General features: G+C 46.4%; 1 protein-coding gene across 1 annotated transcript in view; it reads left to right on the forward strand.

The window, feature by feature from the left end:
* Positions 1 to 18,094, forward strand: part of LOC105569386 (1-phosphatidylinositol 4,5-bisphosphate phosphodiesterase epsilon-1-like) — a 162,016-nt gene that overhangs the window by 22,330 nt on the left and 121,592 nt on the right. The window contains exon 2 of the mRNA XM_012025814.1: positions 13,356 to 13,424. The gene's annotated coding sequence lies outside the window, so the exon portion shown is untranslated. The remainder of the gene's footprint in view (positions 1 to 13,355; positions 13,425 to 18,094) is intronic.

Genomic DNA, 18,094 nt, shown 5'->3' on the forward strand with positions numbered 1-18,094 from the left:
TTAATGCCTAGCCATCTGAAGTTGCACGCGGATCGAGACGCGTTTGAAAGGCGTGCGACTTTCTAACACTTCGTGCATCATGACACTGAAACCGGCAATGCTGATTCGCTGTTTCCATAGCCGCGGTGCACGAAGAGTTAGAAAGTCGCGCGCCTTTCAAACGTATCTCGATCCGCGTGCAACTTCAGACGGCTGGGCATTGATGACGCCGTGTGTACTCTCCGTGATTCGTGAAAGCGAGCCAGGGGCTCTATTCTGTACGACAACTATCGATATCGTTAACGACGTTCGCGCAACTTTTTTACACGATAGAAAAGCTGCGCGAACGTCGTTAACGATATCGATAGTTGTCGGTAACCGAGTACAGAATAGGGTCCCAGTACCTGACTCAAATCGGCCCGGGTCTCCAGTTTTTGGGATGATCGTACGATCTGCCTCCTTCTCCATTGTCAGTGATTTCGCGATTCTCTCGGCAACACACACACACACACATACGTCGACTCCTCGCCGGCCAGCGTATCCAGCTCCGTATCCGGAGCTCGGCCCTATCGATTCGTTTCGACGAAAAGCAATCTGCCCCGCGGGTTATACACGCCGAGAGCTGGGGGACCACCCTGAGCGGTGTCCCAAATTTCGTGATATATCCACGGGGCGAGCGCGCGCGCGGCCAGAGCGCCGTGCCGGGACGCAGCGTGCGCGGTGCATCGGTTACGAGCGCCCTTTGTGCGCGTAATAATCGTTGCATTATTCGATTCCAATCTGGTCTTGGGGTCATTTGTATTGATTTATTGAGCAGCCGCCGCCTGTTCGGTGATTGCGGGCACGTACATATGCTTTCCGACCGGGCCACGATTCGCGAGAGCCCGCGCGTACGTACTCGTTCTTCCCGTGGCTCGCGTATCAAAGCCGGGGAACCTACGCGCGTTTCCACCGGCGGAAATGTCAAACGTCCCCGTCCGCGCTCGTCGCACGGTCGTCGCGGCATTATTCATTTAACGGCGGACGCGCGCAGGACGCCGCGCCGCGCGCCGCTTCGATTTTCGTCGCTCGCGCGAGTCGCCTGAGAATACCGCGATCAAACTTTCGCGGCGTCGAACGGCTGCGTCCCGAGCACCGGGATTGTCTCTCGATGGGCGTTTAGTAATGGATCAAGCTTAATTGAACAGCACGAAAAGGTTGAACGAGCATAAAGATTCAACGTGAGAGAAATCGAAACGGTTTCTATTAATCTTAGATACAACGTGTTATTTCCTTCCTCCACGCGGAATCATTTTTCGAACTCGACGCTTTCACAAAGAACATTTCCCAGCGCCGCTTCTCAGCTATCTTAATATTGAATATTAAACACCGTGGCAATTAAAAGTTTGCAAAAGTAAGATCCACTTAAATCTGAGCGAGCAGTCGGGTTTCTTGTTATTTTCACTGCTGCCCAGGGACTGCCCGAGCCCTGTATTTCCAATCGGTCATAACTCGGAAATCATTGGCCCTTTGACATTTGAATTACGGAAAAATCGTGCCCGCAGATTGGACGGAGAGCTCGTCCGCTATTAAAATCCCATTCAGGAACATCCTGTATAAAGATCGGGACGAGGGAATGCAAACTTGGTTAAGGGCATTGTTAACTTCCAAGCCGGTCGCACGACCGGCAACTATTTCCTCACGACGGAAGATTAATTTGCTCGCGGTATCCAGTGCTCGAGAAATTTGCTAAACAATTCGCTACTATCGGTAAATCGAAACCAAGTCGATTGCTCGCGTCGAGCTGGACGGACCGCACTCGATTCGCGACTGCACAAATCGTCGCTTATGAACGAGAGATAAAACTCGTACCAGAGAGAGAGAGAGAGAGAGAGAGGGAGAGAAAGGAGGAGAGTAACGTCGTCTGAATCAGCAACGGTGTAAACTTAGAGGGGCGGAAACTGAGATTCCTCCCGAGGTTCCTCGACCTCAGGAACGGGAGCGCCCGCGGGAGGTGAGTCGCGAGTCGTTAAAACTCGATGGAAAAAAGCTCACGGTCCCCGCGGAATTTCAATTACCGAAGGGTAATTTTTTTTTTATTTTTCTCCGTTCCTCTCGAGTCACCCCCATCCCCCCCGCTCCCGCCCCCGCCCCGTAGGTTACCTCGTAAGTCGCGCGTCGGGCGCGGCGTGGCGTGGCGTCGAAATTTACGAGCGACCGAGATTTCCATTCGCGGTGCCGTAAATTCAATACGCCCAAGCGTTAACGGCGCCCGGTAGAGATGTAAAGAGATGGATGTCGATCCCGGTGTCGTTCACGGGACGCGGAGACGCGTGTTACATCCAGGGTGGGGAAAAAACCCGGCGCGATAAATTCCATCTAATAGACTGCAAAGCGAACCAGCCAATCTGTTGCGCGATTGATCTCTATTGGGGGTGAATTTTGCAGACGTCAAATGACTTCCCTCCCCCTCCTCCCTTTCTCCTATGTCTCTCTCTCTCTCTCTCTCTCTGTTTCTCTTTTTCCTTGCGTTTCTTACTCTGTCTAGCTATTATTGTCATTACGCGGTGTATTGTATGCTAATGAATAAATGGCTCGCACAGCCGGACAAATCATCACGTCATTATTGCTGCTAATTCAATAGGAACGAGACGGTTACACCAATTATGTGCACGTGTCCGCTATTGATTTCTGTACGAGTGCGGGGAATACGTGGCCGCGGCTCGGATTTAGAAGAGGACGCGAATGCAGAGTCGCCCGGCTCCAGGATAATGAAGCTTTCACTTATTACCGGCTTTATTACCCAGATTTCTTCCCCCGTCGTTTATTAGTTCGTCAGTCTTCCCTCCGCTCGCCCGGGCTCTTCCGTCGCTTAGCCGCGCGAAAATAAATCACTCGCGACAGCGAAACGTTCTTTATTACAATTTTTGTTGATTCACGGCCGACTTCCTCCCGTTATTGACGCGTCCATTTATATCCGATCTCCGGCCCGCACGTCAGAGCTCGCTTTAGACAATTTGTAATTTCTCCCCGGAAATCTCATTTCCAGTTTCTTCGAGTGTCTTGAGATGCACTTTACATATTTTGGGGCGACGTGTATCTCTGTGCCAATCCCTGGTAGCATTGGCTAAACGTTGGCTAAACTTCGGCCCAATGTCGGTTATGTTAGAAAGGCATTGGCCGATATTGTCCAACGTAAAGCCAATATTGGTCATGTAGTTGAAAAATAGGCCAATAAAATTTTTTTGATTTTGAAGATGTGGAAATTATTTAAAAATATGCGATTGTATATTGTGGATATTTTCATGGCTTTATATTACATTTAATAACTCTATACTCTTTTATACAAAAAAAAAATAGAAGCACATTAAAAGTACCGCATCGAAAATACTTTTGAAAGAATGTTTGTTAAAAATCCGAATTAGACGACAGTCCTAATTTAACATCAAATGATCCAAAATTAAAAAACATTTTATTATATTATATTTTATTCTCGCTCACAATTGTTTATATAAAAGGATCGTGAAATTGTTCGCAACAAAACACATTTTCCAATTTACGGGATATTTGGAATTTTGTGGTCAAAACGATCATCATCATGTTGATAAAAATAATACGCATTTCTGTTTGTTTAATAAAATGCAATCGCTACGTGATCAGACAGAAGTTCCGAGAATGCATATAAAACCTGAAACAATTTAGTTGGCAGATTTTCCAGTCGTTAGCCGCCATTTTGAAAAATTGCAGCCGACTGAATTACCTTTCGATCCACTTTGCTAATTACAATTTCTAATACAGTGACGTGCGATGAAAACAAGCGTACTATAGACTTTTTGCAGAAAACGCATAAAAGATCCCATATGCCCTTTCCCGAACTTTACAGTGCCGTAAAAAAAAACCCTAGTGCTTCTCTCGGAGAACCCTCGTCCTACCGTGCCGATCACTGCAGGCACGTACGCATGTTATGGCACGTGAAAACGTACTTCCAGTCGGATCGACGTTCGCGTCTATTTCCCCATTACCGAGCGCAGCATCGCGGACTTACATCCCTCGGCGCGAGTGCCGTCATTTCGAATTTGTCATTTTTCGAGATAACCCCTCGCGAGGAGAGAACAGACGGATACCCGCGCCGGAAGGAGAGCCGGGGGTTCCTGCATTGTAAAAGAGCGTGACTCCGTCGGCGAGGCCGTCGAAGATAATGAAATGGCATTGTTCCAGGGACGAACGGAGTCGACGTCCGACGACGTCCCGAAAGTTTTGAAAGGCCGTCTCCGAAAAACTGGCCAGTGGCCAATCGCCGTGGCGATACGGTGCTTCCGGGTAAACTTTAAAAAGTGCGATCGCCTCCTTCGGAACGGCAAATCGAGAGGCTCTCCTTTTGCGCCCTTTCCCCTTTCGCCGGCCGGTAAACCGGGGCCCGCTTTTCGTTCAAAGTGGAGTATTCAACGGAACGCGTCGGAGATTCATGTCGTCGCGTGAATCACCTGCATGCGAATCCAATTCGTTCGGGTGGAACTAACAATAAGCTGACTGCACGACGCTACGCGACCCAGGTCGCTCCTGGTTTGCACATTCGATGACTTTTCCCGGCGGTCAGTCGGCGCGAAATGTCGCAAAATGTCGGAAGTTTCCGCTGCAATTAGGCTCCCGCCTCGGTGTGCCGTTCAATTATTAATTATGCACTATTACCTGCCGCCCGACTCGACGTCCGTTACCGATCTTACATATCGCTGATCGTTGGAGCGCAATTAGGTCACAGCTTCACCTTGAACACGCGCGCGCGCGACAGTAAAGTTAATCATCTCGTGAACTGCTAATTAAATTGTCCCGAGCTCACATGCCACCCCGAAGTTCTTCGCATTTCACGGGCAAAATTACGTTGCATAAATATGTCGCGCTAAGGCAATTATAAGGAAATTTTCCTGCAATTAATGAAGCTTTTAATAGAAAAGTTGTAAAAGCTGTTAGTAAGAAAAGTGAGAATGCGCCCATTAACGATAGGCGCAAGTGCGTGTTCGAACGTGTCGACCTAATCACGTTTAAATGAATATACCCAGTAAATCCGTTTATTGCCAAAGAGTATATTTACGATAATGACTTGGAAAAAGTGTCATTAACAACATCGGGGGCGAGGCACGTTCTATCTGGAGATGCCTTACGTTGAAGAGAGCCCGTCGTCTTGCTTCGCGCTGCAGCTAAATTGAAATACAAAGCCAGCCTGTCGTCTAAAATAACAAAGATATACGTCTCTCTCTCCCGTTCGAAGTTTAGGAAACCGGGGAAGAAATATTTTCGCAATTAAGCTAAAATCCCAAGTCCGCGTACCTGCAGCAAGTTAGTTTCCGTTGCGGATAGTTATATCGGCAGGTAACTTTTGGTGCGAAACTGCCCTGCCAGCCAACTACTTGATAGGCTAATATGGCTCTACGAACACCTTGTTGCGAGCGAGAGAGAGAGAGAGAGAGAGAGAGAGAGAGAGAGAGAGAGAGAGAGAGAGAGAGAGAGAGAGAGAGAGAGAGATTTGCGCCAAGTTTTCGTTAATGCGCCTAACTATACCCGGAACTTTAATCTTCCCCCCGGTTATTTGCATAAGAATAATAAATTGACCGCCACTGACGGCTGTATCTCGAGCAAGTTCACGGATTTGTATCGCGATTGCTCGCCTCGGTTGCGCGGGGCGGGGGAGCGAGGGGGGGAAATAACGGGCGGATAATCTTAAGTGACCTTAACAATATCAAAAGTTTAAAGGGCCTTCGCCCGGTTACTAATGCAATTCATTGTTAAAAGCAGCGGCGACGGAATCGCGGAATTACGTTGCGGTCAGCGATCATTAGCGAGTTTAACTGCGACCGGGAATAATTCCGTGCCGCGCATATAATGAGCGCGGACGCTTTTAATTATAACTATCGCGTATATATTTATTTACAAATGGCCGGGCCCGCGTGTTTCGCCTATTAAATTAATTCTCGCAACGGCGCCTGACGTGCGCCACGACATAATCCGTCCCGGCTGTAATTAAGTTGCCGACGCCCGGAAAATCTATGCGTCCCGCTGGATTTTACCGGCTTTCCCCCAATTCACGGGGTAATTCTCCGTGATCGATACGCGTCGCCGATCGCGAAGGCCGATCGTCGGCGAGCTGCACCGTCGCGACGGTGCGACGCGTCGCTCCGTTCGCGCTCGCGGAAAATATCGGCGCCGACGTCGCCGCACGAGTGCCTCGACGCCGGAGATTCATGTTTTGTTAAGCGCCATAAAATAATACCCGCACCCCGGGGTGTTTTGCGCGAGCGCGAGCGGTATCTACGATCTGCAAGGTTCTGCCTCTACGGCGTGGCGCTCGTATTAATCGATTCCACACCGGGGGCCCCTCGCGCTCTCCGTGAGGGATCCCTTAAACTCGCGCAGTGATACTAACGACGTGGAAATTACCAGCGCGCCGCGAGAGCTGCACGAGATAATCGTGCTGAATCTCGCCGAGATCTTCTAAATTACCCAAGAAGTGTTTTGCGCGAGAGAAATTACGTTGCGTTGCGCGCTGTGTTTTTTTTTGCACGCCCCCCTCGGAACGAAAGAGGCGGCGCAATCCCTGATACTTCTCACGAACCACTCCTCCGTTCTTCTCGCGCCGCTCAGGGCTAACTCGCGAATCAGCTGCCTCATTAGCCACGTCGGGAAGCGAGTCTGGCGCATCCTCCATTCTGTCTTTTCAAATATTCGTTACCTTAATCAACCGCGACACGCGCGTAGCGCCGTTACATATCCATCCGGCCGGAAATTCACCTCCTTGCTCCCCCTGTGATTAGTCTGAGGCTTTGAGGGCGCGCATTCATACCACGAGCTTACGGCACACGCGTCCTCTCGGCGTCTCTGTGGCTCCCCGGCCGCATTTGTCGTAGCCATTCACGGCTGACGATACCGCGGCTCACGTGTGTCTCAACTTCGACGTCAGAAGCGCATCCATGACCCCACCGTCGCGGAATAAAGCAATCAAAACTTGGGCGGGTTGTTAAAACGCGGTCGCGCGCAAATCCCAGTTTTCGCGGGCCGGGACTCGAAACCGGCGACACACGTGGACGCGTCGACACGGGGATTCCCGAAATATTCCGTAACACAGCGTAACGCGGTTTCTTCTCTCTTCTTTGCCAGACAACTCCGTCGCCTTGTGTTAACCGTGTCTTGGCTCACGTTTAAATTGCGAATTTAATCACGGTCAGTCGCTTGAGAACTTGTTGCTTTTAATTCCTGGTCTCTCTCTCTCTCTCTCTCTCTCTCTCTCTCTCTCTCTCTCTCTCTCTCTCTCTCTCTCTCTCTCTCTCTGTGTGTAATTTTTCGATTATGAAACACGCTGAGGGAATATCTTGTTAAATAATCAATGAGCAAGCTGATTACCCCGGGACTCAATTGAATTTTCTTTTAACGCGAGCCCCGTCCATATAATAATATCTTACGCCAACTTGATCTCTTTCTTGGTGTATCAGCATAATGCCTCCATTATTCCAAGCGTTTGCGAAATGTAACTCAATGATACGGAGTATTAAACTAATTCGGGCAATTTGTCTTGACCGATTACGCTATACACATATACATATAAAATCCACGGGGCGATTAAGATGAAAATGCCGAGGTGGCTGGGAGAGGTGCTTTAACGCCAGATATCTAATATTTTTATCTCTTAAGCTGAAAGCGAGCGTGGACGAAAATCTGCCGTGAAATGGGATCGCATCGCGACCTAACGATCTCGCGAAATGTAAAAAAAAAAGTGTCCGCGTCGCCAGTTATTACTTGCCGCACAACCACCGAGCTAAATAATCCCTACGGATCGTATACGAAATCTCGACCCAAATATCCTGACCCGGTTATCAAACTGAATTTTAACTTCGCTTTCATTTGTACACTTTCGTTTATTGCCTCAATCCTAGCCGAATGAACTTTATCCCGCGCATGATTGGAATTAGTCGCGGGTGCGCTCTTGGCCGCGACGCAATGCGAAATAGACTGCGCGCGGGCATACGTGTATATTTCTTCTTCTTTTTTTTCTTTCGCGGATTTCATTCCGAAAGGGGTTATTGAGTTACCGCAACATAATGCAACGTAATATCAAATGCGGAGCGCCGACGTTTCTACGTTTGACTCACCTTCGGCGATGCGGAACGATGTGTAGAATTGGAAAAAATTCCGAATTGTTCCGCACGAGAGCCAGTTTCCGCACAGGTGGGCCGCGCCGGCCGCGCGCGCGTCCGCAGTGTGTACCCACTGAAAGTATTATAATATCGGCCACGCCGTGTGCTCTCGGCATTCGTGATTTCGAGAGTGTTGACTTAAGCGCTGTGTACACTCGAAATATTACATGCACGTCTATCAAGAGGCTCCACAGAGCGCCCGGCATCTTCCGTCCCTATGTAATTACACAGCCAACTTTCGGATAACTACCACCCAGTTCTCCGATTCGTTTGCCCTCCTTTATTTCGTCTCGACTACTCAATCCTCTCTCTCTTTCTCTCTCTCTCTCTCTCTCCCCATCCTCCTTTTTGAAACATAGAAAGCATTAGTTTCACTAAATGAGAGACAAGAATGGCCAATGCGAGTCAGGGCAGGATGTAGATAGTCTTTACTTGTAATTTTTTAATAAATTGCGAACTCATGTATCCGTTTCGCAGTTTATTAAAAATTAGTATAGGCTACCTATTCGGCCATTCTTGTTTCTTGCCTGGTTTCAGCGAGAGTCCTGCTTTAACTCCAATGTTTTCACTAAACGACTTGACCACTCTCAGAACCCGGACGTCGTTTATTCCACGCCTCGAGTCGCCGGCTTCTTACTGCAACAGCGCCGACGATGGCTCACTCGTTTTTCCATGCGTGTAAATTAATGCTAATTTCGCTGCGGAAACGGCTCGTTTATTTGGAGCGCGGTGTGATTTACGCTCGGTATCTCGTATACACATGCAAATCCGGAAATTATTATCCGTGTAAGGGATCCTCCTCGCCCTTTTGCTCGGTCTAGCGGCAAATTCTACTGAATTACGAACAACGCACAGCGAGCTGACGTGACCGTAACATTACAACTTCATTCGCAAGCTCATCTCTGGAATGATGTTATCATTCTCGCGATAATCTCCGGTGAGAGGTGGATTTTCGGCAAGGAGAGAGATAGAGAGGCAGGAAAGAGAGAGAGAGAGAGAGAGAGGGAAGGGCACGACGATCCTGTCTCGATCGATAGCTCCCTCGAGCGTCGTTACGTTTACACATTGGCTTTTTCCGTCCCGGCGATGCGTTAAAGATCCACCTCGTCGAGCGTTCGTCTAGCGAGCTCTCCCGGCCCTCTGCTCGCTGTCGCGCTCTGCAATTAATTAGAATTAATATTGGTACATGACTTTCCACGTCGGGGGAACGACGGGCCCCGACGAGAGGCTCTAAAGTTCGCCAGGCAGAAGAGCGTCAAGGAGAGCGTAGAAACGGCTCGGCACTCCCGCAACGACTTTTAATATTTTCAATCGCGCCGGATGGTATCGCGCATTATGCTCCCGATCGAGTCCGGGAATTTTCGGCGTAATAATAAAGTTTTCGTGGATTATCCGCGGAGCTTACAACGCCGCCCTCCCGCGCGCGCGCGCGCGCCCCTCGCTGTCCTTTATCGTTTCCTTTCTCGGGAGAAAGCAATATCGCCACGAAGTGGTAAGACCCGCTTCTTACGTACAAAAGTATTCCTCCCCCTCCCCCTCGTTCCTTTCGTCGACCAACGACACTCGGATATCGTATTAAATAAACTCCGACCTTAAATTGGAAATATATATAATGCGACAACGGTACGCGTCCTGAATAGCTCTTTTTGGTCGCTTGTTTCCCTCGCCGTGCACCGGGCTTCTCTGAAACGGCCACGGGGAAATCACCTACGCTTCCGCGTTGACTTCCCCCTTTCTTTCTTTTTTCCCCCGTGCAGGCGGTGTTTCTTTCAGTAGACGTCATTGTACCAGCCAGGTACGACTGCGCCGACGTTTCTCTTCCTCGACCCGCTCTCGCAATTTTCTCCCGTTTCGAGTGGCATCAATTCTTCACGTGTAATTCCTCCGCCTCTCCGTCGACAATTTCAACATTGAATCCCGATGTTTCGCCGCGGCATCGGCGAGCAGACGGTCCAGGCAGCGCGGAATGTCGTTCCGCATCCGGCGGAATGTCTTCCGCGGCACGACTCTCCCCCCCCCTCCCCACCCGGGGATAATGCGAGTTATGCGGGTTAACAAACCACGATTTACCTCGTCCTTTTTGCTCTTTGCCGTTCCCTCCTATCACAAAGAGCGGACGAGGGACGGAGACGGAAATGGAAAATTACATCACGGCGACCCATTTTTACTAACGGCCGCTGTCCTTCCCCCCCCCCCCCACTTTTTTCGATGCGTTGAATGCATTTGTCCGTCCCACCTGTGTCGGCCATGCTACGTGCACCACCTCCGGGGGATATGCGCTCGTTGGAAATTGCGGGTTGGCTCGATCGAATTTTAAAGCTTTTCCGTCGAGTCGGACGTACCTTCCTACCTACTTGCGAGAGAGACGATGAATTACTCTACCTCAGGGACGATTTCTCGACAAACGTGCCGGGGAATTTATCTAACAAGAGAAAGACACGCCGCGCGGGCGCGCGCGCGCGCACCAACGATAACATGGCCTCGACGGTGAAGGATCTGATAGAAGAATACGGGAAAATGTTTGGGTGATGCATTCGGGTGTCCCCCAGAATCATCGGATATCCTTCCCACTGCAGATTATCTGATTTTGAAATGTAGCCTTGCTCAATTCTGATAGTGCATTTCTATTCTCGAATTTGTTTCGCCCTAGAAGCGACTTCTCAACGCACGGCCATTATCTGATAATTGCAGTGGTAAAGAAAAGTCCTGTATTATACACTGACAAAAATGTTTTTAAACTAAGTAAATAGATTTACTTAAAAATTGTTTTTTCACTGTGAAGTATTTATTCTATTTAAATTCTATTTTTAAAAAATCAAATTACAAGTACATCTGTATATTATATTAAGTAAATTAATTTAAATAATTTACATTTTTTTACATTCAACTAAAGATTTCATGAGACAGAGAATACTATTTATTAAACAAAATCATTGTTTTTGTCAGGTAAGAAATCCAATTTTCTTCGCTGTAAAACTTATATCTTAGTAAACATTTTATAGAATTAAAGTAACATTTTTAAATTTGAAATTATCTACTGTTTGATATTTAGTAAATACTTAAAGAAATGCATGTTTTAAATTGTCTTTATATTTGATAATTCCATAATGTTCGATTCTTATCGCATTTCGAGAAGTGGCATTTACATTAATCTTCCCACTGTTTTCATTCGAACAAATATTTGGCGAGGAACGTTCTACTTTACTTTTGAAAATAATCCGGTCGATAAAGGGTTCTTTGATACGTCAAAAACGTATTGTTTATTTCTGGAGAAATAATTATTGCAGCGACAAACTCCGACTCCACATTTAATAATAATGACACACTCACCTTCGGTCTTTTCGGAAGACCAAGAAACTAAGATAAATCGCGAGAAGTCATAAATTATGTAGTGAACTGTGAAAGCAAAAGTTCAATACCTGATACATCCATCAGAGGAGAAGTTTATGGTTAGTTATAAATATTGATATAAATGATGGATGTCCTAAAGATTCTTGATATTAAAATTAACAAGTAACAGGAAAAAGTGGGCTCGAGAGCCAAACGCGGCTGGCTCTGCGTGAGTTAACATTATATAAAATTTAATCAATGAATAAAATTTATGAAGCTCTAATGTGAAAACGCAAATATGAAGTAATAAAGGAGTAAGCGCCGAGACAGGATGTTAGTGTCTAAATAATTTTTATTTTCAATTGCGAAAATTAATACCTCAGCCAAGATTTGAACCTAGACCTCCCACATGGAAGGAAACGTGTAGCTGCCGTAGCTAAACACTGCATGTGGTGACTAAATTTCAGTTGTAAAAGATGGACAACTAAATATTTTGCTGCTGTGTTTATTGTGTTACGTGCGACAGCAAACCGTTTGCTGTGGTTTAGAAACTTATAGGCAGCAAAATATCTTTAACAAACCATGATTAGCGACAGGAGCTTTTTTTCAGTGCAGGTAAAATACTTTTCATATAAAATTTAATTAGTAATTCAAAATCGTACGCTTCGACTCTACTTCGCGCCATCGACAGCGATGCGATGATAGATAAGTAATCTCAAGCTCTCCGACGAGCGTAAGGTGAATATTTAAGATAATGTAATTTTCCAGAGGAAATAGCAGAAAAATTCTGCTAATATTCACAGTCTGCGAAATATTCGGATTAGAAATGGAAAACTAGCTATGGATATCAGCAGAATTTCTCTGGTATTTTCCTTTGAAAATTATACCATCTTCATACATTCAACTTTTGAATATGTTATGCTCGGAAAGCCTGAGATCATTTAACAATTGCATGACGTTAACTCACCCACAACTAACCGTGTTTGAGCCTCAAAGCCCATCTTTCCTCGCGTAACTCGTCCTAAATATCGATTACGAGAAAAACCGATCATCCCGCAACAATGTTGGCGATACCATCTGCGAGATCATCATGAAACGCCCGGGGTGGAAATTGCGAGGTTCAGAACATTCTAATGCAATCCCTCTATTTTCGTTGGAACGCGGAATGCATAAAAACACAGCTCGAGAATGGACGCTTTTCATAGAATTTCACGACGGAGATTCCATCCGAGAGCGCATCGTATTGATATCTTGATCTAACGACCGCGAGAGAAGCTATGATAAAGAGACAAAAAAGAAACGATTGGAATTCAGAGGAAAGGTTGCGCCCCATCGCAGCCTCGCGTTACGCATAGTGCAAGGGTTAAACGAGTTATAACCCCGCATACTCCTTAGCCGGCGCGCCCGACCCCCCGCAGAGTTTCCGGGCATTTACTATGTTACGTTACGCTGCGGTGGATCGTGTATCGTGGAATAATTATTCATAGCTGCGGCAAGATACAAGGCTCCCACCCGTCCGTGGAGAGTTCTCAATATGTAAGCACCCGCCACGATCTTCTCGAGCGACTTGACTTTGCGGAACTTACGGAAGCGACTTGCGTCAGTCGCAACCCCCGATATCTTTCTCTCCGCGAGTCTCTCGCGACAGCAAAGGGTAATCGCTTCGGAGGATCTGTCGCGAAATCAACACGTTGCCCGTAAAGATCCCGCATCCAGATTGACGGGGACAAGTGAGGAGAAGTGATTTCACGGAGTAACAACGGGAAATCGCGTTGCGCGCCGACGTTTGAGCCTTTCGACAGATCCTCCCGGCGAATCTGCGATGTCACGCGACAACGAAATGCGACGCAGAGTACTGACGTGTCACTGTTATTCACTTTTCAGACGAAAGAGTCGGGGATCGTTCGTCGGACTGTCAAATTACCGCTGAGCGAGGAGCTGTACGTCCAATTGGTACGTGAAAACATTTGACTGATTCATTCGTGCGAACGAGTTATGTCGAAAAGAGCGTGAAACTGTAACGAACGAATAAAAACGAAATTTTTGCAGTTTACGAGCAAAGTTTTGTGAGACGCATTGCACGGATGTACCAGCGAGTTCGAAATTGGAAACACAATAATCAAAGTTTTTGCGCTTAAAAAGAAATTAAGTTTAATTCACGCAGTTCTTTTCCGCACGACTGATTTATAGAGGAAAGTCCTCCTATTATGAGACGGGATCCTAATATGGGATAGCGGGGTTTCTATAGTGTTACAGATAAGATGTCCATCCGTTCGTATGCAGGTAGAGCGGGTTAAACTAAAGAGGAAAGATGTGGTACCATTTTGTAAAATTCGCAATAGTTTTCGAGCGATGAATAAAAACATCTGGGCGAATGAACGCGCGGCAAGCAGTAGGCCGGACGCGGCAAGCGCGTTAAATGCCTTATTTGTTTAGTCTCGTAGCAACGGTGGGCGTCCGATATCGGGAGGTGGAGCGACGCACCGGAAAAAAAGCGGAAAAAAGTTGTCGCGCAGCGAGCGGCGAGCTTCGGACGAAGCTCGTCCCTCACCCCGTTACAGGACCAAACAAATAAGCCACTTAAGGGGATGCTGGAGTGATTCTGCACTCTTGGCACCTTTTGCTCCTAGAACTGTCACTTCGTGAAAACATTTGTGTTATATACAGATTATGTGGCTTTTGTGTACAGACCGACAGTGTCCCACTATTCAGATTAAGTGAAAGAACAGCGTGGTACCGTTGAAATTAAGCTTAGGAGCTTAACAAGAAGTCTATTCACTCGAATGAGTTATAGGTTAGATCTATAATAATAGATTTTTGTTAGGCTTCTAAACTCAATTTCAATGATACCATGCTGTTCTCTGATTTAGTCCGAATAGTGGAACACTGTTCGGTTCGTACACAAAAGCCACATAATTTGTAGATATATTACACAAATGTTTTCACGAATTGACAGTTCTAGGAGCAAAAGGTGCCAAAAATGCAGAATCACTCCAGCATCCCGAGTCCGACTTATCGCTTTCCTCGCGCTTATTCGCTCAGACGATCTCATTAATTACTCGATAACTGTTGGGAATTTTGCAAAATGGTACATGACTTTCCTCTTCAGTTTAACCCACTCTACCTGTATACGAGCGGATGGACACCTTATCCGTGACACCCTGTATAACGTTATGTACTGCTTTAATAGTGCTGCGGCTTTTCCCAATTGCGTATAACGCAAGTTAAATTAACAATGAAACGAATGTCACGTTTCGGTATTGAGCGATCAATAGTTAGGAGACGTGCAATAATTTGAGAATTTTTGCGTAAAAGATTTGGGGACACCGATAAAGACGTAGTTTGGTAGAAATGGTCACTCTATTATCGCCTTTTCATATCTTATTGTTAAAGGAGCCCTGAATTAATCCTGATTTCACCAAAAGGATATTGACAATGCGCGAATACGCAATTTTTAACACGCCGAGCAAATCGAGGAACCCGCAACTTCTGCATGAATTCAGATCTGTATTATCGCAAGTTATCGCCGGGTATTTGGTTATCTCGCGGAGGTACGTTTGCATCGCCGGATATAAGTCGCGCGTTCCAATAGCGAATTCGCGGAAAAATGTTACGAGACGAGGGACACCTTTGGGAAAAGCAGCGAGACAGCACGGTTATCTCTACGTCGTTCGTGACGTAACAAAAAAGGCATTCCCTTGGAAAATGAAATAGCCGCGTAAAAGGCCGTCCCCTCCTCACTTTTATTCCCACAATCCCGCAATAATTACATCAAACAGCGGTACAACCGTCGCCATAGCCGCCGTCGTCGTCGCCGCCGTCGTAGTCGTCGTCGTCGTCATCGTTCTCCTCGTCGTTCTATTTCGAGGACGAATTACCCGAACGAAATAATGAAGTTGAGCGTATTCAAGCAGCTGCTTTATTAACTTTAATGCAAAGGAGTAAGCTCGATGGCAAACGCCGTAAAGAACCTCGAAGCGGGTTGTCCGGGCGATCGAAGACTATTGATGCCGTGGGGGGGGGGGGGGGGGGAGGAAAAGGGGCTGGGCCTCCCCCTCAGGGGAGGGGGGACAGGGGGAATGTTGCAAAAAAGAAATTCGGGGGGGGCGGTTTCGTGGGAGTGGGCCTGGGTCGGCACCCAACGAGTGGCGCGCGCGAACCCCTTCCCGGTTTTTAGTCCCCCCGCGGGGCACCCCCGGCGTCGTGGGGCCCCCCCTCCCCCCCCCCTCCCTCCCGCCGTTTTGCAGCCGCCTTGATTAATGCCGCGACGCGACCGACTCCTCGACCGGAGTATACTTTTCCTATTCCGGCGAATGGGATTAAGAGAAAGGAAGTTGCAACGTTAAATCCTTTCTGTCCCGGGTCTCTATTTAATAAAGGAGGGACCTGAATTTTTCATGAGTTTTTCCTACGTGACTGTGAACGACGACGCGAATACCTAGGAAGTTTCTGAATAGGCCAATTTATCGAGATTCGGACTGCCATTGATCGCGGATGAGATAACCGGGAAATGTGATTTCCGTATCGTTCCACGTAGCTCAGATTACTTGGTAAAATTATGAAAGAAATACATTCGCCTTTTGTAATATTCTTTGCATAACAAATACTTCCGGTCTTTCACGATAATGCGCGAAGAGGGGATTTTGAAAGTGAGCCTTCGTTATTTCCGCATTTGCCATTTCGTTTAAAAATCGCGAATATTGACGGAATTAAATCATGCAATTTAGAAACACAGCGAGTGGCGCAGTTATACGTCGGGAACAAGCTGAAGCTATCACGAATTGCAGCGGGAGCGCCGCGATAAAATAAAAGAGAGGGCGCACAAGCAAGGAGGAAGTAAAACGAGCGCCAATTTATCGATAAAAGCGGGTTCCGTACCGAGCGGCCGCGATCGACTTTTTTATTGCAGGTTTTCCAAATAATTTTAATGAAATATTGGAGAACCTGCTGCAGTTCGGCCGAGATCGTTCCGTTCGCCTCTCGCTTTCGTTTCAGCTAGTTTGCCTCTCTTACGCACTGTCGGGAATTTCATTAATTCGAAGCAATCTTGCTGCTCAGCCGATTGTCGTGGATTTCTCTATCGTCGGGAACGTAAAAAAATCAGGAGAAAAGAATTATAACTTTAATCCTGTGATTTAACGAGAGCAGAACGTGATTAACGTCAAAATCATCAAATTCTATGACAAACGTATTCGGTTGTTTAAAACTAACAAGAGTAGTTTCCAACGAATAATATATTTGCGCGTTTGTTCGCTTTTCCAATCGCATAGACTCGCGACAACGAAAAAACGTTTATTTGATGTTGGTCGGCGATGCCCGTGGAAAATCATTGATATCGTTATTCATTCAAATTTCTGTCTAGTGTCATGCAGGGAAAAATCGATTACTGCCAGTAATTAATACATAGAGGAAAGTCCCCTATTATGAGACAGGTTCCTAATATGAAACAACGGGGTTTCTTCTAAATTAATAGGCATCGTCTGCTAGTTTCACCAGGAATTTATTGCCCTTGGAGTGAGATCTGTTTAGTGGAAAATTCATCGTTGCATTGTGTAATCGCCGCGATGAAAGGATTGTGATTGAATTTGTATGTTGAAAACCTGCCATCTCATACTAGAAGCCTACACCCAGAAATACGTTTCTTTGAAATCAAACAAACTTTCTTTGAATTGTGACCTCACTAGACTTTTATTTAATTCCAAAGAAATCATTTCTTTACCTTGTCCAAACTTTTATTTGATCGAGACTGAAATTTCTAGGAAAATTCATATCTATTTCTTCAAATCTAGCAAATGTGTTAGTAAATAAAGTAAATAAAAATTTAGCAGATTCCAAGAAACATGATTCCTAGGTATCTCATTTGTTTAACCTAAATAAATTTTTTCTGTTTGAAATATGGAACTTTCCTGTATATTTTATGATATCTCTGTTTAAGATTATAAATTTCTGAAATCAACGTACAAAGGTATCGCTAGACTTTGTTAAAGTGCCACGAGGGCTCGTCTCTCCAGCGCGTCTTAATTGTTGAACGTCACATGTCGATCGTTCCTCGCACTTTCTCTCTACACGGTACCGAGTCACACGGTAATTTGAAATGACGCCGAAAAGTTCCAAGTGCGAAGTTTCAAGTGCGAAGTTTCAAGTGCGAAATACTTTAATTATAATGAACGGAAACGCACGGCGGGAGATAACGACTGCAGCACGGACAACGAAATGAATCCGGGGGGGGGGGGGGCGAGTATGCGAATTATTAAGAACCGAACGAGGGAAAATGTTGCGCGAAGTAACAAAATTAAATAGCATGACGTAAGAGCGCTGATTATGGACCTACGGTAATTCAATGTTACATGAAAACGTGGCTTTTAAACTTAATACGCTAGAGAGAGCGCTTCAGCTTTAAATAAAGACGACGCTTCCTTTTCGAGAGAAATTCATTCCGTTGGCAAAATACACGCGCGGCCCATTATGTATATTAAAGTCCACATTCAATTCTCCTCAAGTGTCGAAAATACGCTGTTAATCTCGCTATTTTTAATACCCTTCTCGAAATTAGCTTTATTGAAATGCATTGTAATGCGCGTGCGCGCGCGCGTGTGTGTGTACGTCATAAAAATCTCAGTGTT

This window comes from Vollenhovia emeryi, unplaced genomic scaffold, assembly GCF_000949405.1.
Source record: "Vollenhovia emeryi isolate VEMERY1.0 unplaced genomic scaffold, V.emery_V1.0 DF939124.1, whole genome shotgun sequence".
NCBI classification, from domain to species: Eukaryota; Metazoa; Arthropoda; class Insecta; order Hymenoptera; family Formicidae; genus Vollenhovia; species Vollenhovia emeryi.